At 33.5% G+C, this 24251-nt stretch overlaps 1 protein-coding gene across 2 annotated transcripts in view; it reads left to right on the top strand.

The window, feature by feature from the left end:
• Positions 1-24251, top strand: part of LOC119638521 (nuclear pore complex protein Nup93-1-like) — a 78130-nt gene that overhangs the window by 47512 nt on the left and 6367 nt on the right. Inside the window, exon 1 of one of the 2 annotated variants that reach the window (XM_038035360.1) lies at positions 10423-12157. The exons of the other annotated variant lie outside the window; for it this stretch is intronic. The gene's annotated coding sequence lies outside the window, so the exon portion shown is untranslated. Of the gene's footprint in view, positions 1-10422; positions 12158-24251 lie in introns of those variants that run through there. 2 annotated transcript variants of the gene reach the window in all.

Genomic DNA, 24251 nt, shown 5'->3' with positions numbered 1-24251 from the left:
GATTACGAAATCAAATCGCAATATATTAATAGATTCAAATTTAACAAAAGACAGACTACGCGTTCGATGCAGTGTTCCTAACAAGTTCTTGTAAATACTTTCGAAGTTCTAAACTGTAAATGTATGTAAATTAATCATGTAGCAGTACATACTTTAACACATTCTAAGCGGAGTTGCGCTATGCTATTTCCGCGCTACTTTTACCGTTTTCGGAACAGAAGCTTCAAATTTAATACTTGTTGTGGAAATACTGCTTTGTTTTGCATTTATGCCGGTGCCGTGCTGCGTGTACTGTTATCGGTGCACGTGTTATACATCCTTACACTGCACAAAATAATATTACACAACCAGTAATTTTGAAGCCGAATGCTACATAGCCGGGTAAATAAGAGTAGTCGATACCATGTCGGTATTCGTGGTGTCGAATCTCATTTGGGTTTGACCAAACTTGGTCGTAGCTGTAGTGCTCGAATCTACATCGACTTACTGATGGGGAATACATCTGCTAGATTGCGACTACTCCCTATGTCTTTCTCTTTTCCAACTTCTTTCTGGGCATCACTCTGTCACATTTAAAAGGGACATTTCGTCAGTGAGTCTTAATTTAAAAAATTTATTTTACCATACAATTTCTACCATTAACGCACATTGAAAACGATACTCGCTGCAGGGAATGTGATAACAGTATTACCAAATTATGCAATTTTTTAAGTAGAAACATAGATCCAGCCGTCAGTCAGTTAGAATTTTGAAAACCTTAAGAGAAATGGGAGATTGCTTGTGCAGTTTAGTTTGAGTCTCCTAGCTTTCCGTAGCTAATATGGCCAAGCATTACATATATATTTTCGCTGCTGTATATCATACATCACTAGTGTAGTGAAGACATGAGCTTAATCGCTAGGTATGTAGCTTATGAGAAGATAAGTACAAATTAAAATTTAACTGGCTTTTAAAAGCTCATTCAAGTTAAGCTAAGATTAATGAAATGCTCTTTTCACTTGACAAATGATAGAATTTTTCGTTTACTATAATGTAAAGATGCGAACATATAAGTACCTATGTTGATATCCCTCTGATTAGCACAAAATATATGCTTAACACGCCACAGCAATATTTATGCAGAAGAAAAATTTGCATTGCAATTATATACCACAATTATTGGATAATTTTGGGATTACCACTATTAGTCGGCTCAGCTGAAACAAGTACTTAAACTAATTTTCTAAACGATAGAATTTAATTTTCTTACAACAATAAGCGCCAATGGAAAGTCAGACAGCTTGAATTAGTTATCAAAAAAATTTTATTTAAGCATATGCAGGCATCCAGGCGCCTAGGCCAAGACAACTTTACTTTAAACCCTTCATATTACTTTAAATAATTGTTGCATACTCTTAGGCATTACGATATTTATACTACTTTAAATAATTGTTGCATACTTTTAGGTACTACAATACAATTGACAAAGACCATCAATGATCAGTTTTCCCATTAAAATATTAAGCGTATTATATCAATTTATCAGGGATTTAAGAAGAATTAATAAAATTTTTAATAATCCCATAAGCTTGCATGATACTGTGAAAAATTTTCATTATAATTTACGATAATTTGTAAAAGAGAGAAAAAAAAATTGTAGAATAAAAATACGTAATTTCTGCTTTACGAAGACTATATGAAAAATTAAAAAAATATAACGAACACATAACACAAACAGCAGCAATCAACTCCTATGGGGCACTGAATATCCAGGAAAGAAGATATTTGTGCCATATATAGGCATTTAGCACAAGAGTATTAACCATCAACAAGAAATTGAAAGAGAATTTCTAAAGAGAAAAAAGCTTTCGTTTAATAACTCTTTTTATGTAAAACTCTGCGAGAAAGCAATGACAATATATTGCTATCGCGGGCAAAAAAGGATAGCATTATTTAAGAGAATTCTTTCAAAATTTCTGTTAAATATTTAACATTACTGTTCGAGGGAAAATAATTTATTTGAAAATTTAGCACATAGGGAGGGTATAGCTGAAAAATTTATGGGAAAAACAAATGGACTTTAGTCAAATATGCATTTATTTCTCTTTCAATTATGCATTGTCTGGACAGTCACATCTGGGTACAACTATGGTTTAAGTGCAAGTTTTTAAGAAGTTTGAGAAGAAAAAATGCATTTTTTCTAATAGTTGTCGTTTACCGAAAGTAGTTTTTAGTAGGAATTATTTTAATATAATGTACTCAAGCGGTAAGGAAATGAAGAAGTAAGAAAGAAATCAAGGAGAAACTTTAAAAAAGTATTCATTTCGTTTATATATGTACGAAGAAATTTTAGATCGAGTATGCTTGTGGACATTCTACTTAAGACTATCGCATAAAGGCAAATAACTGACATTTGAGTAAATAAATGGACGGACATGCGGCGAAATATACTCTACACTTTGTCAGGCAGTACTAGCGCAATGATGAAATTGCTATATTTTCATCGTCTGGCAATAAACTCGCTACCAGAATATCCAGAGAACAAAAATATTATAAAATATATAAACTATAAATCTTTTTTATGTATATATGTTTAATTGTTATAAAATAATGTGTCTATTTGTCTCTGAGTTGATTCATGTTTGCATTTTTTATTTTTCCCACAACTGCCTTCCCCAGAAAATGTATGCTACTTTTGTCACTTAAAACGTCGCAGCTAAAAATATGCAAGGAAAATTAGTGTTGCAATTATATAGCGCTTTTTTTCTCTTATCAAGACTGTCTCTCATTACTGAGGTATATAAAAATTTCATCAATCGCAGCTACCGTGCTAGACACAAATGCGGATTGACCTCATTTTTGTCATAAATTAATGGAATAAAAATACAACTCTTCAAAAATTGCACATGCCGGAACATAAGGCCACACGGGAGAAACTGTAAGCGCATATTCCTACGGGTGCGTGATTTCCGAAATTTAAAAAAAAATTTTGAATATACCGCTATACCTGACATATCCTTTGTGAGACAAAGTCGGCATAGTCACTTAGTTAAGATGTGTGAATGTTAGGTGGAAAATCCTTAGAGGGCCATTTTCCGTTACAACATAGCCAATAAGCTAAGAAAAGCGATTATTGGTTCGTCATACACGAGTTAAAAACTCAGAATGCCATTGCAGGCTTTCGCACAGATAAGTGCTTAAAAAGTACGACTACTAGGTCCATAAACCATAATTCAATAGCGTTTGGTGTGGGATCGTAACTATAACGTCTAGTACACCTATTCGGCGCACGCTACCACATATCCCACATTCCTTCGCTTCTTCCTGGCTCTCAACGTATTACATGTATATAGAACAACCATAAAAAAAGGAAAAGTTATTGAAACCACATGCTGCTGACAAGCAATTGTTAGAATTCCTTGTTAAAAAGGATCGGATGATGTGGAGCGATCATGCACGCCGTTTGCTTCGCCACATCTCACTCGTTGAAACAATTAAATGGGGTTTACTTTAAGCACTCCAAACGCCCTGAGCCGTGCTTTGGGAATTGGATTTTAATCTTTACTATGAATTGACTTAAAAAAATGTTATTTTCCCCGATTCGCATACTACCGATTTGGACCGGAATGAATTAATTTATATTGGAAGCATTATTCTTTTACATTGTTTGCTCATCTAGGGCTTAGAAGCCCGAAAACATTATGAAATGTATCATTTACTAGAGCCTAATGCAAATTTCGACAGAGTGTATGAGCGGTTTCCGATTGATGGAGAAACGAAAAAAAAAATTGGAGAATAATAATAAAAAGTAAATTCCATGTTCTGTAAACTCAAAGCGAGGCAAAATCCATAGAGTACCTTTGACGATAGATGGCCCCACCAGAAGAGTTTGTTGAAAGTATCAGTTTGGTCATCTGGTAACAACATAACCTTGAAGTATTAGTGACTATGTATCAGCTTCACATAATTCTGTTCGTGCGAAAATGGCAACGTTTGTACCGACTGACCGTGATTTGGGAGAAAGGTTACCTTTCCTGGTAGGTCGTCGTGAATGTGAACCCATTACGATATCCAAAAGTCCAAATAATTATGTGGCAAAGTAGGAGTACCATTAACATCGACTATAAAACTGACTTTTCATGGCGGGAAGGGGATGGAGACTGCGTCCATTGTTGTGGTTTGTTCAAACCAAGGAGTGCTACGAACAATAATTGTTCCAATTGTGAGAAAAAATTTGCATCATGCCATAAATGATTATATCGTGGGTTTTCAGTACGCAAAGAATTCGCAAAATTCTCTTATCAGGAGACATTACTACTTCCGGTTGTCTTGTCTATCACTTATTTCGGTCGACGACACGTGTTCTATTTCGGCGGCGTTATACGTTACATAAAGATTTCAAAAGTTGGGTCGATTCGTGGACAGCAGTTCTAAAGCAATGGAAGAAAATTTAAAAATTTTTTCAAAGTTCAAAGTATGAAAATTTAACCGTATTCCATTTTGAAGTCGTGAAATAACTTCAAAGCGAACGTCCAAACAAAAAACAATAATTCAAAGTCTTAAATGAACCTTTAGGTTTGTTAGGACTGCACTACTAAGCCTAACAACAATAACGCAAAGAGCTCACATGACCCAACGCACCTCCTTGTTTGTGGCTCGAGTAACTTAATAAACTTATTTTAGAGGAAAATTGACATTGGAGTGCATTATTGTGTCTAGTGTGTCAGTAATTCCGTAAGAAGTAAGAATACATATTTTCTTAAGTATATACATTTTCTTTCCTTTTGATTAACGAGCGAGCATAAGGTCTTAACATATCCGTAAGTGAAAAAGACTACTGGTATATGTTCGACTCAATAGGTTTATTTGCTTAACTCAATAAATGCTTTAGGAGTTTTAATGAAGGATAACCAAAATTCGTTTTGAGTTCTGTTAATAGATTCTTTGGTTTTTTTTTTTTTGTTTGTTTTAACAATTTTTTATTTTATTTAAATAAATCTGGGTTTATGTGTCTTTGGTTGAGTTTCAAAATTGTTAAATGGCACACAAAAAGTACTCTTACAAAACATGCACATATATGGAGACTTACATGCAGCCACATACAGTGCATCGTTAATCAAATTATGAAATCGTTTTAACAACGTACATACGTGCTTACGCCCACATTCATAATTGTATACACAAAGACACATAAATAACAAACTGACTAAACGTAAATCACGGCCAAGTTAAACATTGCTTTTTGTTCTTATATATTACGTTATTCGTATTCTCGCTTTTTATGATAAATTCTTTTTTTTTTTTTTTAAATTATGTTTAGTTTATACCCAAGTATTTCCTTTCATACGTTAAATCTCAAGCTCATATTCAGTGGATGAAAAAATTCAAAAAAAAAGAAAAAAAAAACCAGGTAACTGACTTATTGCGCATAAATCGGCATAAGCGGATGGGAATAAATGGATGGAAGTTTTTATATGCGTTTGCAAAACAAATGCTGCTCTAATCCATACTTTAGTATTTGACAAATTTTGTTGTTTTTTTATAAATTATTCCGTGGAAGATATACTTAATCTTATCGTGCGTTATTTATAACACAGATGAAGATTGCATATTCTGTATTAGTTGACTTAATCGAAACACATATATCCGTTTGGCCATCCTTGTCCCGTTAATTTTCAAAAATAATTGAATGTGTCTGACCTTTGCACGACTTCTTAAGTCCAAATTTGAAAGAAAATATTTCGATTTTCATGTACCGTTTTCAGTACACGCTATAATGCGTAATTACTAGCATTTCTTTATGCTATGCAATGCTCTTCACAACCCTTTTTGCAACGTGAACCGATAACGCACAGGGGGGGTGGCAATATTTTTACTCTTTTCCATAAATAACAAAAATTTGTATTGAAAATTAAAATATTGGTTTTACTATGGTCAAAAAATGCAATGTCTTATCAAAAACAAAAGCAATCTTTTATAAGCTTGGACACGCTTTGAAATTAGCATAAACACTTTCTGAAGACATTTGTTAGCGGAGGAAGAGAGAAGTCAGAAATCAACAGCAAAGACTGCAATTTCCCAGAAAGGAATGGGTAAAAAATCTTCCCCCTAAAATAGTTGTGAAAAGCAAACCACAATTTTTATTCAATTTACAGGATTTTATGAGTAAATGAAATCCTGCAAGTTACTAACAAATGTTTTTTCACTTCATAAAAGTGGTCGGCCCCTGACATTACATCATCTTGGTTGATGTCAACATGTAACCCGCAAATAAATTGGCATAAGAGAAAAATCAGCAAAACTCAGCATCCTTGTAACTGTATTATATTGTTAAGCGAATCTAACTAATTCTACCTGTTTTGGTTTCATATTTTCATAAATTACTACAAGTATATAACTACCTCCAATCAACTCGATAAGTGATGCGTAAAACCCAATAGGAACTTGCATGTATTTTAATCAGCTGATGAAGAACGGCGTGGAGCACCAAAGTAGTTCGACGACAATGAATTGGAAGACTTACTGCACGAAAACACAGCTCATTGTCTCAAAGAACTTTCTTTTAGCTTTTAGCTTAGCAGTTGATACTGCTGTCATCCCGCTGTGAAAGATCCCGAAGGAGGAAAAGTGAGTATCATACGAATTAATTGAAAAGGTCATTTCGCACCATATCCACATCGCATCCCATCAGCGGCTGCTAGTCACAATATGCTATGCGATGAAAAATGGATCTACTACGACGACTCCAAGCGCAAAAAGTCTTGGCTTGGTCCAGGCGACACCGAAGCGGAATATTCATGGCCCCAAAGTTTTTCTGTGCATATGGTAGGATCAGCAACGGTGTAGTGTATTACAAGCCGCTAAATCCGTGAAAGTGTTATTGCAGATGCCTACCGATGTGAATTGAACAAGTGGAACGAGGTATTGTTGGAAAAAAGACTAGCAACAGCAGAAAACAGACGCAAAGTCATACTTCTGCACGATAACGCTCGAGCACACGTTGCAAGAGTTGCTACGGATACATTGTTGTAACTCGATAGGCAAGCTTTTCCACATCCACTGTACTTACCAGACATAGCGCCTGCTTCTGATTATCACCTGTTCAGATCCATGCTGCATGGCTTGGCTGGCACACGGTCCCCGAATGTTGAAGCTGTTCGAAACTGAGTCGTTGTTTGGTTCGCTACCAAAGCAATATCGATCCTTCGACACAATAGAAAGATAAAGCAAAATATTTTGATTAATACATTTTGTATCAATTTTTCTCAATATATGCTTTTTTCAAATGAACAAATGATCAAAATTCGCGCAAGCACCTAATAGTACAGGAAAAAGAAAGCAAGCAAGGGTTAGGAGAAAATATTTTAAATTGAATGAGTTTTTCTCTTTTTTTTTTGTACATGTTGTGTACCTTCAAAAAATATTATAAAGCATCTAAAAAGAAAAAATGTGGAAGTTTGTCAGAGTAAAGAAGTCAAGTATAACTTTAAGGCTTGCGACACAGTTTATTTAACTGTCAAAGAAGCAAACTTTTATTCATTAAAAAATTAAACGGCTTAGTTCTCGATGTAGACTTCTAACCATATACTAAATATTTATGCTAAGGAACTTCTTTTTTTTTTTTTAAATAAGTTCGTTAAGAGCACAAACTATTGGGAATTTATTTAAATTAATTATAGGAAAAATTTAACGACACAATTGAAAGATCTAAAACTTAAAAAAAAAAAAAAAATGGAATGCAAATGAGAAAAGGACAGATGATGTGTGCGGATATTTTTTTATAACCATATGGTGATGAAGGACTGGATGGATTGTTGAACTAGCATTTTTCTCTATTTGATTTTCTGTTAAGAAATGGAACCATTGGATGCATTGGATTGAGGAGGCTTATAGTTTATTTGGATTGAACGCTTAAATGTTCTGTTTCGCGGAAAACGGATTCGTTCAATTTCTACGTTTACCTTATATTAATGAATTAGATTTCTAATCAGAGATCGGTCAAATTCAAGTCAGTTAATGTTGTGTCTGAAAATTTATTATCCGAATTTCTCTGGCGCAGACAGAAAATAGTTTTTCTCTTTATAAAATCTTTAAAGAAGAAACTAAACTAGATGACTTTCAGTTGTGCTTGGGGGAAAAAAAACGAATTCCGTGACGTCTTATTCATTAGGTGGCTTCAGAATTTGTGGTGTCACTAAACTTATTAGAGCTTACAATTATAAATTTCAAGAGGCTGACAAACGGAAGGACAGACAGATGCGCCTAGATACGCTCAGCATTTGATTCTGGTCAATCACATATTTAATAGCGCCTCTCCCTCCTGCCTTCTGTGTCTTGGAAAGGTTTTGACAATATAAATATTAGATCATGTTTTTGCTGAATCCACGGTGTAGCCCGGCACTTGTGCTTCCCGGAAACTTAAATTTTCTTTTCTGCAGTGTTCAAAGGAAGCCTTTAAAATCACTTGGTGCGGTCTTTCGACTTGGACTCGGGAAGTTCTACAGTGACGGCAGAATGGTCTTATCAGAAGAATGACGGAGGGTTATCGATCGAATTGTCTTTATGCATACATGTGGTTCAACCCTAACTACAGATTATGTAATTGACCTAAGCCTCTTTCTATGCATCATCGAAGATTTTCATATCAGTGTTGTGTTTTTAGCGCGCAGTATACAGCTTAAGTATACAGCTGTAGCCATAAAATAATAAAACTCCTCAAAAAAAAGTTGCACAAACAAAATAAGTCGCATGACACCGATTGCAAAAATGGAAAGCGTATAAGAAAAACTTACACAAAAGAAAATCTCACAAATTAAATAAGTCTCATAAAACCAGTCGTACAAGTAAAAAGCGGATAAATAAAATAAATCGCATAAAACCTATCGCGCAAATAAAAGACACATAAAAAAACTACTTAAAATAAGTCCTATAAAATCAATCATGGAAATAAACAACAAAGAAAAAAACTTTCACAAAATAAGTCGCATGAGACCAATCGTACAAATGAAGGGCGCGTAAAAAACTTGCACAGAACACATCGTACAAACAAAAAGTGCATGGAAAAAGTTGCACAAGCAAAATAAGTTGCATAGAATCATTCGCATAAATAACAATCGCATAAACAAGATAAGTCGCACAAAACCAATCGCACAAATAAAAAGCACATAAAAAAGTTGAATAAACAAAATAAATCGCATAGAGGCGATCACACAAATAAAAAAATATCACACGCAAACTGGTTCAACTATACGTTTATATCGATAATTGAACGTGTACTCATTATAATAAGGAATAAAACTGAGAATACGAGTAAATCGAATATCAAATTATCTGTTAATACATCCAAAATGAGCAGAAAACGATATAATATCGTAGTGTGGTTATGTGAGTTTCAGCCTGAAGAAGTAAATGTAATTTTCTTGTGTGTTGTTAATAATTTGTTGTCAAATACGCTTTGAATATATAATTAAATGTGAATCTGTTATTAAAAAAAATTTCCATTAAATTAATGCAATATATTTTTTTTAACAATTATTGAATTTTGTTTCTTTGCTAAATTCGTGTTATTTATTAAATTATTTAATATATCAAAATTTCTGTAAATTATTGAAAATGTTAACGAAGCTTCAATTAAATGCATTATAATGGGTATTATCCTTTCAAGCACAAATGAATTCAATTACATATTAACGGAAATAACATGTTTTTTTTTAGGTTTTTGTTTTCAACTTTAATGTTATAAAGTTTATATATTTTATTTTTTTCCATTTTTAATGGCTTGTCAACATTAATACCATGAAAATAATAAAATTATAAATAAATAATAATAAACAGTAGAAAGTTGTTTATAAAAAAGTGCACAAACACAAGACATCACTAATTAGACCACATTACACGGCCAAGAAAAATATTTGAAAAAAATGTACATACCACATATATAAATATATATATATATATATATATATATATATATATATATATATAAAATAAACAGACCAGCAAATTAATGAACTAAAAAATTGTAAGCACGTTGTGTGCATATATTTCCTGTGATTATATGTACAATTGTTTAGAAACTGCAGCCAGGTACGTGGCATCAGCATCAATAACAAACAAACAAACGTGCCCGGCAACAAAAAAGCTGTTGATTGTGAATGCAAGTGAAAGTTATGAGGAAAAAAGAAAAGCAGAAAAAAAAATTAAGTAATCAGTAAGCAAAAACAAAACGAAGTTCAAGCAAAGCAAAGCTTTGGAACAATGCAATTAAATTATATTAATAAACAATAACTTTAATTTTATATTTAGATTATTCATTTGATTTATTTATTTTTTTTTTTTTTAATATTGTTTGCGTTATTAACATAAATTAAATAAGATTAAAAAAGAAGCCTTCTGATGCATTATTAATAAATAAATTTTATTTTCAGTTAAAAATTAAAATTGTAAGTAAATGCTGCATAATAAGTAATGAATTAATCGCCAAATAGTTTGATACTCTGGCTATTTGCTGATAACAAATAAACCAAATGTTAATGGGTCATAGTCCATCATTAAATATCTTACACCACCCTACAGTTACTCGTATCTGAACCGTTTTCATAAGCCTTCGACCTTGGCCCAAAATCCAGCTCTATATTAAATTTTATCAAAACATCGCAGAAGTTGCGGTCTGCAGATTGAACATAAGAACGTTTAGTCGGGCAGATGGACAGAGGAGATTCGATAGACTTCAAGTGGTTCTGGGTGCTGCATAATATATCCTTGTACCACAAGTGGTATATGGTATAATAATAATTTATGATCAATAAAGTTAGATGAGAAAGAAATGGTAAAAAATAGAAGAAAGCGAAACGATAACGAATATGGATTGATGGATAATAAAAAAAGATAAATGGATAAACAAAATTTAGCTAGTGAAAAATCGGTTAAGCGATTAACTTATGATGGCGAATAATAACCACTGAGCCGAAAGTCTTAGAAAGCTTTAGTGGTTCAAGACTGTAGGCTTTACTAATAGTAATAACAACGGATAATGATAATGTTGCATAATAAGGAAAAGCATAACGGATAAGCAAATGATATACGTAAAGCCATTATGGATAACTGAAATAGTTGATTACCACATACCACAGCATTTAGCTAAAAGATTATCCGTAAATGAATTAGGAAATAATTGATATACGGATCATGAATAACTGAAAATTAAAAAAATAGTATAATGCTAAAAGAACCCTTGATCACTGTGCACTACAACCTCTTTCAACCAAATGTAGCAATCACTGCGAATCTAGTATTAAATTAAAAAAAAATGAAGCTTCTCTGAATAACAGATAGACCAATGGATAATAAAAAATTGAATAAAAGATAAATGGATAAGTGGATAAACAAAAACTGGATAATGACTTACCCGACAAGGGATCAACTTATGATAGATAAAAATAATGTTGCGTACCGGATAAGCAAATATTATATAAAGACACTATGAGTATGACACACAACTGTAGAAGCAGTTGCTTAAGAGATAATACCTAAGCGAATTAAGGACTAATGGATAACTTGATAATAAATAGGCGGATAATGGATGAAATGTTCACGTATATGGTTACAATATAGAGGTACATACTATGTATCTGGATAATGAATAACTATACAGAGGGAGGTCCATTAATGGATAACTGATAATAGATAACTGAACAAAAGGCGCAGAGATTGCGACTAACCAAACTGATGTGAGAGTAAATAACGGATACTTTAGGAACCTATATAGTATATTAATAAAGGCAAAGTGACTTAAATATTTCACATTACTCAGTAAACAACTAAGGAAACTACTGCGTTTAAAAGACTGTCGAAAAATTCTCTTTTAGCAAAAAAACAAGAAAAAACTTTCGAAACAAATATTTGACTTTCATTGTCAGAAAAGTGCTATCACACAAAAGTATATTTATGCTTTCGTCTTTTCTGAGTTCGACGGGACGATTACTAAAGTTTAAATATAAAAGTATAATCTATCACAAGTTTTTGTTTTATTAATTTTATTAAACTGAATATATTGCATGCATGCAGCAATCCGCTGTTCTTAACGAGAAAGAGAACGTAAAGCGATACTGTTGGGTGCTGATTATAAAAGTATGACTATTTCAAGTGGAAGTCCTATCTGGAAGCAATACGAAACTGTGTAAGTTATCACATTAAAGCGTACATAAAATAGTGTCGGGAGGCTTTGATTAGGTTCAGTTCAGTGCCAAAAACATTACCATTTCTTCACTTTTCCTACTCAATACGACGGTTAGTGGTGTTAAACCCTTATGAGTGATAGACAAAGGAGGCGTCATAAGTAAAAATGATACAAAGTAAGTGAATATTGCAAGCGGTTCAAGTAAGGAGGCGTGTGAGGGGAGGCTGGACGTGATGCTTTACAGTTTGTTGCAACCAAGAGAAGCAATCATCAAGGAACTCGTTCAATTTTCTGATATGTCTAGGGGTTATTGTCAAAAGCATGGCCTTATGGGGAAAGAAAGTCTATTTTTTAGCTTCTTTATTGTCGAACAGTGAAAAGTAATAAAATTTTTAGGAATTAAATGACGTTTACTATATTTGGATTACGCCACGCGATACCTTAGTAACCCTCCAATATGCGGGCTTTCATAAAAATGATGCCTTCGTATGAAAATAATGTGTAATTTTTCGTGTATTACTACCAGAACGAATGAATAGGCGAAGTGGTGTAGGGTATCTCGCTGTCCCCATTACCAAAACGAATGAATGACTTTACAAGGCGCAGTGACATAGGGTATTTAAATTCGGCGTTACCCGACTGTAATGTCCTTACGTCGTTGATCATATTTTTAAATTTTTGTCACCATAATGTTGAATTCCATAAAACTTGAAGTTAAGTTCCGCTTGCCTTTATCTGTAAATTTGGCACGAAATTTCGTAATAAAATTTTCATCGTAAAATTTTACACCTTAAGACTTGGTTTCGAAACAACACGGAACGAATTAATCGGGTTAAGCGGGGGATGTCTGTACATAAATACACATATACACTATAATAAAAAATTATATGTATACTTAGTGTCTATATATATATTATTGTATAGATATTTGTATATGTGTATCGCTATGTATATGTATATAGCCAGGTGGAGCATCTTAATAAGTTACATACAGCAAGATATTACCTTTACCGCTGTATGATGAAGGAGCTTAAGCAATAAATACTGTGTTTTATACTTTTACATATATAAGCGCAGTATCCTCTACGGTATCATTAGTTACAATCATACACTTTCAAGAGCATACACAAACTGTAAACGATAAAATATTTTATAATTTGTATTAAAAAAAAAAAACACAAAAAAGAAAACAGGATAAAAAAGAGTACCACCGTAAAAAGCTACGCGTCAGCAAGGTAAAAAGAAGGTAAAACCAAAGCACAGCATTTTTTCGTTATCTCTCATAAATACACAATAGCTACAAAGCTAAAGAAATTGATGACAAGGAATTTCATAATAATACCGTAAAAAAAAAAAAAAAAAAAAAAAAAATTAAAAATTTTTATAGGAAAATAGTGGCAAAAGAAAAATTTTTTTCTGATATCAATGTAAAAACTAAAAAAAGAAAGAAATATAGAAAGACGTAATAAATAAATTTAAGTGAAGTTCAAACTACTTAAAGCGTTGATACGATTTCGCAAAAAATTTATATGATTTTTTCAAATTCGAACACGAATGGAAGCAATAGCCTTCTATTTGTATCAGAATTTTTGCTGCGGAGCCAATGTGCGATGGGGCTTTGAAACTATAAAAATTTGTTTTATTTTAGGCTGCTATGTATTTAAACTCTTCTGTAATAAAAGATATGTGTCATCTAGACATTTATGGTCAAGAGAATGGAAAAAAAATCCCAATAGGTCAAGCTGACGATATGTCCTTACGACACCGGGATTCTTATATTGCAATGAAGCCTTTGTTGTACGACCATTAGATATGCTACACTTTCTTACAGTTATCTATGTAACGACTTCTCAAAGTAAGGCCTTATGTTAGGAGTGGTCGAAAGACTTGTCCAATTTGAGTCACTTTTAATAGTGTTCCACTCACCAGCGCGCTGATTTTCATCGAAATATGTCAAAAATTACGGTTAGCAGGTTGAACACAATAACACAATACGGCCGGACGGACAGACAGACTTAAATCGACTTAGAAAGTGATTCTCAGTTGTATGGATAGTCTTTGTAATGTAAACCGTTAAGACTAGACGTGATTTGTCTGAATTTATTTGGCACTTCAATATCCCTAAACCCTAAAGGTTGGCCTCGGCTTATCAAAACGATTCAGACAAATCACATCTTGTCATAGCAGTTTTTCCTCATTTCATCATTATCGACTTCAAATTTATCCCAAACATTGCCAGCTCTTGCAAGTAGGTTGATATTGGAAATGGCCAAAGTCGGTCGAAGGACACGCCTACAGTACCGTATAAATTAAGAATAACTAATTTTTTCAAAAAATATAAAAGCCTGCTTTTTTACTGATTACTCATAAACTACGTCCGATAAATCTACAAAAATTTGAACGTATATTGTGCTTGTACGAGAATGGGAAAAATTAACCACGCCTGCTTAATATTATAATCTATTAAAATTTACTTCTTTCTTCAATAGTTTTATAACCGGAAGCAAACTGCAAAAACACCGCAAGGGATATAAATTTTTCGTCGATTGCAGCTATGGAACACACAAACGTGTCCGTCTATCCGTCTGTTCATCTGCCCAACTGTATAGCACCTGTGATAACCACTATCTCATTCGAAAATATGAAAAACATTTTAAACATGGCCCAAACAACGCCTACAACGCCTTTATGTCTATAAAACGAAAGCTGGAAACACCTCCGCTTTCCACGGGTTTTGCGCATTACTTGTAAATCAAAACAATACACGATACAAATGATCATTTGTATTCTAAAAGACAAAAAAAGTCAGTCGCGCTCGTTGCTAGGTCGTTTATAGAGTAAGGCAATTTATTCCGATGCAGGTAGGCAAAATCCATTCCTCATATTTACCCCCTGTAAGTAACCGAAACAAAGGAGTTTTTGTTTTCATTATATAGGTGAGGATTCAGTTCATCTTCCGAAAAGTCTTTCAGATTGTGCATGCTACATTCAACTGTTTTACTTAACTTCTGGAATGGAGGATTGAAACGTGCCTACTCAACACATAATGCTTGGGGAATTTAAAGAAGGCAATGGCGCTAAGGCGACAGCTGAAAATATATGCAGCGTATACGGTGAAGGACTGATAACTGATTGGGCAGTTAGAAATTGTTTTGTAAAATTTCATTCTGGAGATACAATCTTAATAAACGGGATGTCCTTCCGAATTTGACTACAACCTTTTAAAGGCAATGCTGGAGCGAAATCCATGGCAATAAGCAAGAGGTATAGCGAAAACATTGAAGAGCTCTCAATCAACCCTCGAGTTAGTATAATTTTGGTATTGAATGAAAGGGAAATAAATGTCTGATAAAAAAACGGAAGTTACCTATGACTCATCTAATTAGTTCCTTCGCTGACTTTTTATTCTTTCTTAGGATAACAGCGATGGGGTATAAAAGATTCGTTGATAATTAAATATAAATTTCTTACCTTACCTTAGTGGATACAAAGAGTATTACTCGGTAAATCGACCTATTAGCATGAATTATTACTAAGTACGTGGGCAAAACCTAACCCTACCTAGAAAACCTATTGTGCACGGATTTGCATGAATCCCGCCACCTTCTTTGGATCGTAGCACTGTGCCGTGTTCAGCGTTGTAAAATGCACGCCAAACACTTGATGCCTAATTTCACATTCATATAGAATATGAGGAGGCGTTTCACTCGTCTGTTGGCGGAATCTGCATGAACCGTTATTAAAACATGCCCATGTTCTTCAGATGGTAGCTGAGGGAATTATGGCTCGTGTAGAAGCCGGTAACTAAACGTAGGTCGCTTCTTCTTACCTCCACCAGTCTATGTTCGTTACCGCAAGATTTTATCTTCTTCCCTGGCGCTGTCCTGCACATTGCCTTCAACGGTAAACCGCTTTATTCTGTGCCCATTGCGAACCAGCCTATTAATGTGGCTTCTTGGGACACCTAACGACCTATGGCCTTCTGAAAACTCGGGTAGCTATCCTCAATCCCAGTTTTCCCATTCTTCAATTTTGGAACGTCGTTGTACCATTTCCTTGAATCCACCAAGAGCTCAAAAGTACACCGTCCCAGCCCGATCTCGGCGATATGGTCACCCTGAACCGATGAGACAGTACTACTAGCTTTACAGCACCTTTACCTTTCTTGACGAAAGGTTCGTCCATGAAATTTTTCAATACCTCTACGCGTCTCTTGAAATATTAGCATGACTACTACGCCCATGAAAAAAATAAATAAATAAAATAAAATCGTTTATGCCCATCGTCTTCCGAGACTAATGTCAAAGTGAGCATAACTCTCGCAATTGTTGCTTTCAAAAAAAGTTTTCTTTTGAATATAAACCGCAAAATTTTAGCAATCATTTAACATAAACTAATATTAGCAAAAGTAAAGAGCCCTCTAACAAATTTTCATACAAAATTTTCAAAACATGTCAAAAAAGAAGGAAGAAGCAAGAAGAAGATGAACGTCGGTAGAGATGTATAATTTCTTCTTTTGTTTTTAACGGCTATCGATGCTCAGTGAGTGAATTAAGGAAATGAACCGTAACGAAAATATTTTTTTTATATCTTCTTCTTTACACACGTTTCTCTTTATGATGATTAAATTTATTTTAGTCAATTATTTTCTATTTTTTTTATTGTTATTATTTTCCTTTTTCTCATTTTCTAATATATTTTCCATTTTAGTTATTCTCATTAATAAATCCTTAAATATAAACTCTTGTTTTGTATTAATAACATTTTGTTGATAAATTTTGGGTAAATGTATAAATTTTGTTGCTAATCTCTTGCGGACAACAGTAATTTATTTAACACCTATTTTGTTGTTGTATTCCTCAATCACAAATAGAAGATAATTTCTATTTTCACATTATAAATTATATGAGTTTTGCTAAATGATTTAATTATTAAATCAAAATTTTTGAAAACAAACAAACGCAATAACAAGAACATGAACAACATGATATAAATAAATAAATTTAATTCAATTTTATATAAATTAAATTAATACTTAATTGTTCATTTGTTTACCAACCTAAGTAAACAGACAATAGTTTCTCTCCTTAATTTCTTCAATTGATTTAATACTTCATTTGTGCTTTCATCATTTTAGTAGTGAAGCCATTATAAGTTAAGTGAGATATGCAACTTTTAAATCGAAAATCATTTCTCTCGTTTATCTCTATCTATCTGTGTATAAAACAATACAACAAACAATAAGTTCCGAGACTAAGTGGAAAAGAAAACTTTTTATCTTCTTTGTGCCGAGCTCAACCTATGGTCGGTCCACTTTAAAAGTAATGCAAGCAGTTTAACTTTTCCTTAATATTTTCAGAATGCTTTTCCAAGACCAGCAAAATGCTTTCGAATTTTCTCAACGACCTCATGTCAATAGACGCGCTTGGGGCCAGATCCAAAAAAACACCTTGCGTAGGGACAACATTTCGAAGTTAAATTCGCGCGGAATTGCCATCATGGCTATTAAGTTGTAAAAGGATGTGAAGATAAATTCGAATTTCCAGAAGAACTAGGAAACGCAAGATACTTGTGTGGTCATTTCATAAATGTAACTAACGGAATTTGATAAGTAAGCATAAAGTCGTAGCCCTGGCTAGCTACATTCGAATATATCTTCAAATCTTTGACTTGTGAGAATGGGATCTATTTGAAGACCATCTTTGTCATGCTCAAATTTTCATGCAACATAATGAAGGCATTGGCTTTAGTTACCGTTAGACAGATTGCCAATCCTTTTTTGCTGCTTCATCTCTCACATATTGGAAATAGATGTCAGGAATTTTTATTTTGCCAACCACATGAAGTTTAAGTGAATATGTGCAAAATCGAGATGGGTTTGAAATAGATGCACCTTTTATTATCATACTCAGAAATTGTCTTTGAATCGATCTAAGCTTGTCTATCGATCTTTTTTTCTTATATTTAACTCAAAGATAACAATTTTTGAAATGTTTCGATGAAATTTGTTAGACGGGACGAGAGCAATTAAAAAAGTTTCGAGTCGCACGACGTTTCCGATCACTTGTACTATAAAGTCTTATTTTGAAAAGTCGTCTTATGAGTAACTGTATTACACGTAGTGATTTAGGGGCGTGTCTTGCTATACTGCGTCCATTGTGTTCAGTGTCACTGGTGGCGGTGTAAAGTTACCAAACCGTGGCAAGCTCTGGTTGTTCTCCCCGAGGGAGAACACACATTTTCCAAGTGAATGCTAGGTATTTTTACCTATGAAAAGAAAATGTTATTTAACCAATGCGCGAAAATCGGATTTTTCCATTGTTTTGAAAACACTAAAGATAATGCCATTAAAACCATTAGCAGATAACGAAAATGAGATGAAATTGTACAGAGTGTCGTTGAAGGCTTGCCGAATTTTAAAAATATGCATTTTTTTTTGGAGACAAGAACTAAATGCTGGCACCGGAAATTATTGACTAATTTTTGAGAAAGTGTTATTCAACATTTCGCAGCGTTCTTCTACAACGGCTTATGTGCCGTAAACTTTCACTTTTTCTAATTCTTGCAATTCCTAGAATTTCGACAGAGGTGACTAAATTTATTCCTAATACTAATGGGTAGGCAAAGGATCAATTTCTCAATCTTTGGGTCACTAATAGCTTATCTTTAAACCCTAGGAATGAGCAAGGAGAAAAGGGTTCAGGTAAGCTAGAACAGGAGACGCATACTTACCACATCTTCCAAAATTCTCTTCGAATGCTTGTTGGGTTAATAAATTTTTAAGCATTTGATTGAATTTTGATCCAAATTTTATTCTCACTTCTAAATGTCTATACATATTGATGAAATGACAACCTTGATGAACAGCCATCTTGCAGAGAGCTGCTCAAACACAGTGACTTCAACTTTTAAAAGCTCTCCCCGTATGCTTTAAATTCGCTTAATCTAGTCGTTCCCGAATGCAGACCAGTGACAATAATATCATGAGAATTTAGTTGATAAAAGACGACGCAAACGATCCAGATATTTTCTAGTTCGTGGAAAAGGACACTGCGTTGTGCTATAGATTTCTCCACGGGAAAGAAATGATAGCCGTAGTACACTATAAGTCATAGCAATATGATCGCTAGCCCTCCGTTCGTAACAAGCTAATTGATCAATTTCATGTCGAAATTGTTTACGATAATCATTGCGGACTTTGCATAGCCGCTTACAGCATGTGATGTGACTGCAAAAATATGTTATTAATCGAAGGATATATACTTCATAAATAAATACGTACTACGGTTCAATTATGTGAGTATAACTTGGATGAATGTCTAAAGTTTTATCCTTAATCTTACGTTTCTTACGATCTATGCGCAAGTCTCTAAAATCATACGTTACAATTGTCCTTCTGTGTGGTTTTGTATGGAATTGTAGAGAGTCCGATACTGAATATGCGGTTAACGACGACTTTTCTGTATCAAAATCTAAAAGATTTTTTACGAACATTTGATACGGCTTGTAATACATTCTGTTCGGGGTGGTAAGCTTTTATCTTCTTCTTATTTGTATAGAATATGTTTAGGTTTTGTTTTTAGGGCGAAAATTTTGCAGCGAAAAAAAGTTACCAATAAAAATTATTTATAGAAATTATGCATAAAAAAAGTATAAAAAAATTGTAAAAAAATTGTAAAAAAATATAAAAAAAGTATAAAAGCAGTTATTTCTCTTAGTCTCGTCTTTCTTGTAACAATTAACAATGAATACTGAAAGAATTATTTTTGAAAGTTTTGTTGAAGTAAAAGTAAACGCCTGCTGCTCTTACGGCAAAAAGATTTTAAAATCATTTTAAAACAATACATTGGGAGACGGCCCACTTTTGAATACCCTACGCCATTTCGTCTAGTACACTTATATTAATATAACAAATTTTTCAAAATAAAGTGGAATGTGATCGAAGATGTGGCCCGATCCGAATCATCTTCAATACCGTTCATTCTTGAACCAAAACCCTTCTGTGCATTAAATTGCGTCAAAGCATCTCAAAAATTGTAGAGAAGAAGAAAACAAAATGGGCAGATGGACGGACAAATAAGTTTAGCAATTCAGAATCAATTTCTGAGTAAAAGCTGAGTCTATCTCATGTTCTTGTCATTGTTGCATACATTCGCACAATTTTAAGGCGCCCTTGTACAACACGCGTTATAGGGTATAAAAATTAAGTAATAGTTTCTTACACTTTGCATTTTTTAACGTTGGCAAAGAAAACGTCCTATAATATTGTATAAATTTCTTGCAAAATGTTTATTAGTTAATATGAAAAACTGGTTGCTTTTCGCGTTCAATAATTGCTTCTGACCAATCACATGCTCAAGGAATTACTGCAACCAAGTTCTGGGGAATTACTCTTGGCAGCAATATTGCCATAACTCGCTACATACTTCGACTGCTCCGCTAAATCTAACAACTGGTTAACCAGTTAGTTAACTGTGTCGACTTCCTTAGCAATATACTCGCGTATGTTTCGTGTAATACGACACGAAACGACAAAATAACAAAAAATATGTTCTAAAGTACATTTATACACGTATACATAAACAAACATTCACAATGACAACATTTCATTACGAAATCCAACAAGGCCCTATGGATGGATCATGTGGTATATATTTGTCATATATACTTAACTAGTTAAAAAAGAACACCTGCCTAAATATATATTTACGCGCTTCACATTCTTTACTTATCGATAAAAACAAGTCGATAAAAAATCGCCTTAATTCCGTTCTTCCCATCTTTCCAACTGGTGATATCCATCCCCGATGCTATGCCTTTGTCATAATCTACTTATAGTCAATCATTGCTTAAAGAGACGAAATGAGTCATTGGTTAATTCACGCATTCAACGAAATCGCTTCGATTACGGAATGAAACCTCTCTGCGTGGCTATGCGGGGCTTGTTATTAAGAAGAGAAGAAAACACAATAGAATGCTTTAGTTTTTTTTTGCTTTAATTCCGCTTAATTATTCGTCCCTATATTCCGGTTAATCGTAATAAACTCATTGGATATTCGTCGTCAAAAGACGTCGTAATCGTGTCATATGCCTTTGACTTCTTGGAACACGAAATTCCATTGTATAGTCGATTTCTTTAACTGTATGTAACGGGGGCCATAATGAAGTATAACTCAACGTACGGAAAAGAAATGCAGCGTCAAAAGCTCTCTGCTGATGTCGAATTAATTGATGAATTTCATGATCGAATTGTTGATTAAATTTGCGTATGTTTCTCAATCTTCTTACAGCGCAGATTACACTACTGCAAATAAAATTTCATATAACAAAAATAGAGGAATTTGTGTTTGTACAGCAATCAAAATTAATATGCTTACTATGATTTTCGGCCCGTATAACTTGGTTCTATTACTGGCCCCCCGTCGTTACGTATAGGCCCCGCTTGCAAGTCAAAAAAATCATATTTTATTCTAGTTGGCTTCTTCTTCGGTCGTGGCAGATCTAATTGTATTGAATCTGGTGCCGAATAATCATCTAACGAAGTCGATTCAACTTGCAGCAGAATTTTAGTAAAATTCGAAAGCCTTGCCCTCGACATTCTGGTCAGCAATAGTTTCCAAATCTTTTTATCAATAAGAATTATTTGCTATCTTGTTTTATTTTTTTTCGTTATTTATTAAAATGTTTTTGCAAAAAAAAAAAAAAATTAAAGTTTGTAAAAAAAAAATATTTAAAAGCTTATATAAAAAATAAAAATAATACAAAATCAATTAATTATTAAAAACTTCCTTAACGTAATAAAAACAAATGAATACTGAAAGAGAATACAAATAAAAATGATAAGCCGAATTTTTCTTCTTCCTCTTCTTCTACGAGTCAGCAAATGAACAACAGATGATTGATTATATTGAGTAAAAAGGGCTCAATGTGGAGAAGAAAAGAAAAAAACAAAAATTTGTCTACACACGTGCACACATTTATAACTTCTTCGCCTGTGACTCAACAAATCAGCAACAAATGGCTTGTTGAGCTGAGTAAAAAGGATTCAATATGTGCACGAAGATCTTTGTTTGAACTGGCAGGTAGCTTGATTGTAAATTTGCGTACGCATGTACACATATATATTATGGATGTTGTAATGTCCGCCACATAGCTAATATCATTTTGAGCTTTCACAAGATTCAATTAATTATAGCCCTCATATAGTTCGGACGTACGTAGCTCCCGGAACCAACTTTCGCAATTATAACCTGAATTGATCTAAGCTTGTCTCTATTCGTCGGTTCATCTGAGGTCTGTCAAGGTACCAGATTTCGTCAAAATATTAAATATTATATTAAATATTGCAACATACAAGTTGTTACATAGAAGTGAACAAGCTACAGACAGACGAACAGATGCAGAATGCTATATAGATAATATTACACCATAAGTTATACATTGCCTTTATGAAATTAATTGCTGGCATCGGAGCGTACACAAACGTCAACGTAGTCTTAATTTACAAAACTTCATTTCCATTATTTTCCACAAATTAAGTAAAACAAATTTGCATCAAAAAGTATTGAAAATTACGCTTCCTTAAGAATGGTTATATGATAAAGGGCTACAAACAATTTGGTCCTTCCGATCCATACTTTTTAGACCAAGTTAGAATGCCGTAATACTATTGCGATTTTTGTCCTGAAATTCAAAAAAATACAATATGTTTTCTTATAAAGACTTTTTAAAGTAAGGCGTTGTAAAGGCATTGATCGAAAAAATGGTCCTATCAGAACAATTTCCAATAGCGTTCGTCCTTGGTCCAGCATATGGAGCAAATTCCATCAGAATATCTCAAACCTTGCGAGCTGCAAATTGCGTGCAAAAATGTATGACAGACGGACAGACAAGGTTAGAACAATTCACAAAGCGGTCGATATAATGAAGATGTAAGTCTGTCTCAAGTCCTTCTTGGTGTTTCACACATACGCACAAATTCAATGTGCGCCACATGTTCTGAAGAGTCAAAAAGATCGACTGTCTATGATGACAGTTTTTTTTTTTAGTAATTTTATACTAGCGTCCAAGGACGAAAACCTAGGCCTTTTGCTGACGAAAAAAAACAAAAGAATAAAACTCGATGTTTGTTCTTGCACGTTCAGAACGTGTTGTTCGCTTTCATTTCACTTCTCTAATCGTGACAATTTCATACAATATTTGTTTTTAAGAGATCATTCAGTCGTCTCATATACTTTCGACTTCGTGGGAAAAAATGTCGTGACGTATAATCGATTTCTTTATACGTATGAAGTGGTGGCCACAATGATGTATAACTCATCAAACGAAAAAACAATGCTTCATCTATAGCTGTAGACTGATAAAGTGCTAACTGATTCATTTCATATTCAAGTTGTTGGTTATATTTGCGAAAGTTTCTCAGTCTCCTTATAGCGCATGTTAGACTACTGCAAATAGAATGAAATAATACAATAAAAATGCTTGCAAATCTATGTTAAATAGGCAAAATAACGCATACTATGGTTTGTGTAGTGCATAGCTCGGGTCATGCACTATATTTTCTTGACCGTGTTTAGGCTCTATTCTTAAATTCAAATAATCATATTTTATTTTACTTGGTCGTCCAAGATGAGTACGATAAGCGACAGGTTTTTTCGTAAAAGATTGTAGTGAATCAGGTGCCGAGTACTCTGTTAACGATGTCGTATCCACTTCCAAAATTAATTTTGCAACACTCGAAAGGCTTACGTCCATTCTGATCAGCAAATTCTCAAATTCTTATCGATAGGAATTATTTGCTGCTATATATGCAAGATTTTTTTTCTCTTTCGTTATTTATAAAAATGGTATTGTAAAAAAATTGCATAAAAAAAATAAAAAATAGTAAAAAAAAAGTACAAATGTACAATTGATTTCTAAAATCCTCCTTAACGCATTAAATGAAAATGATTACTGAAAGGGACTACAAATTCGAACATAAAATCATATATTTTTCTTTACAAAGCCTGCTTACTCGATGAATTCAAATAATATCGATAGGTGGTAGCATAAAAAGAAGAAGAGAATATTATTTTGTAGAACATAGTCTACCATT

This window comes from Glossina fuscipes, unplaced genomic scaffold, assembly GCF_014805625.2.
Source record: "Glossina fuscipes isolate IAEA_lab_2018 unplaced genomic scaffold, Yale_Gfus_2 90, whole genome shotgun sequence".
NCBI lineage: Eukaryota > Metazoa > Arthropoda > Insecta > Diptera > Glossinidae > Glossina > Glossina fuscipes.
The sequence above is the reverse complement of the archived record's forward strand: the minus strand, read 5'-3'. Positions and strand labels throughout refer to the sequence as shown.